Consider the following 1,912-nt stretch of genomic DNA (forward strand, 5'->3'; position numbering starts at 1 on the left):
AAACTAAGTTATTCAAAAGCCCAAATTTTCTAATATTATATATTTATATTTTGTATAATTGAAAGCTACTGTTTTTGTCACTTTCACGCTTCACTTAATATTCTATAAGAATTTCTCCTACAGTAGTCACAAAAATTAACTCAAAATGGATTAAGGCTTGAGTCAGCCTGTCAGCGGGCTTGGAGGTGTGGTCCTGCACGCGTGCAGCCATGGCTGTGGAGGAAGAGGAGGTGGACTTGGCAGACACCTGCAAGAGGTCAGGATGGTTAATTGGTTGGCTTCTCACCTGGCGCCCTACATCTACATCACACCTTAAAGAAGCTGAAGAGAAAATTTTAAAATGTGTCCCCTGCACATACGAAAAAGAACCTGCTCATATATCTAATGGAAATAAAATATGGACAGTGAAGTTCTCTCATAATATTTCAAATAAGACTCCACTTGTCCTCCTCCATGGTTTTGGAGGTGATCTTGGACCTGGGCACTGAATTTTGGAGATCTTTGCACCGATAGACTCATCTATGCTTTTGACCTGTTGGACTTTGGACAAAGTAGTAGGCTAGGTTTGACAACGATGCGGGAGTGGAGAATCAATTTGTGGAATCCATTGAAGAATGGAGATGTGCCCTAGGATTGGACAAAATGATCTCGCTAAGACATAACTTGGGTGGGTTCTTGGCTGCTGCTTACTCACTGAAGTACCTGTCAAGGGTTAATCATCTCATTTTAGTGGAGCCTTGGGGTTTTTCTGAGCCACTAGACCTTGCTGATCAAGACAGACCAATCCCAGTGTGGATCAGAGCCTTGGGAGAAGCACTGACTCCTTTTAATCCTTTAGCTGGCCTCAGGATTGCAGGACCCTTTGGCTTAAGTCTAGTGCAGTGTTTAAGGCCCGATTTCAAATGGAAGTATTCATCAGTGTTTGAAGATGACACCATGACAGAGTACATCTACCACCGTAATGTGCGGACTCCAAGTGGTGAGACAGCATTCAAAAATATGACTCTTCCTTATGGATGGGAAAAAAGGCCAGTGCTCCTGTGAATTGGTAAAATGCACCCTGACATTCCAGTTTTGGTCATCTATGGTGCCCGATCCTGCATAGATGGCAATTCTGGCAACAGCATCCAGTCTTTATGACCATATTCATTTGTGAAGACAATAGCCATTCTTGGGGCAGGGCATTATGTGTATGAAGATCAACCAGAAGACTTCCACCAGAAAGTAAAGGAGATCTGTGACACTGTGGACTGAGCACCCTGAAGAGGATGTGGGAGAGCCTGCTGACTGATCGTTCCTCAGCGATACTGCGCAGTCGTTCTCCCCTGCAGAGTGAGGAATAAAACAAAAGAATCAGAAGTCGTTTTGACTGTACTTCACACATATTTTCTTTATGAACTTGCTTGCACATTTAAACCAGTTAGTGCCTTCTAGAAGAATGGCTTTCCTTTCTCCTATGCAAAATCTAAATATTCAAGAGTCTCCAAATCTAATAGCTTTAATTAAAGGTTATTTGTCCCTCTGCTGTACTGAAAAATTGTTATTTTTCAACTGAAATATTTTTCGTTTCTATCTAACTTTGCTATGTCAAGTACTTTTTATATTTCAGTCTATTTACCAATTTTAAGAGGTGATTACTGGGTCTATAATTTTATATATTGTAAAGGTGCACTTTATTTTCTTTGCTTGTATTTACCGTGTCTAATAACTAACATAGTTATTTACAGTTTTGTGTGTTTTTATGTAAAAAGTTATAAGTTGTTTAGAATCTTTCACTTCATTTTTGAAATGGGGTGATGAGATAGCATTTTGGCTAAAAAGATGGGATTTTGATCACTAGCATTAATTTTTCTGATTTTCCTCTGTTCTATATTCAAGCCATGTTTAACATTTTAAATGTGGTCTATCCTGA

General features: G+C 39.5%; 1 pseudogene; it reads left to right on the forward strand.

Moving 5' to 3' along the window:
- Nucleotides 1–209: 209 nt before the first annotated feature.
- LOC123925046 lies at nt 210–1,228 on the forward strand (annotated as a pseudogene).
- Nucleotides 1,229–1,912: the final 684 nt, after the last annotated feature.

Source organism: Meles meles, chromosome 1 (assembly GCF_922984935.1).
Source record: "Meles meles chromosome 1, mMelMel3.1 paternal haplotype, whole genome shotgun sequence".
In the NCBI taxonomy this organism is placed as follows: domain Eukaryota; kingdom Metazoa; phylum Chordata; class Mammalia; order Carnivora; family Mustelidae; genus Meles; species Meles meles.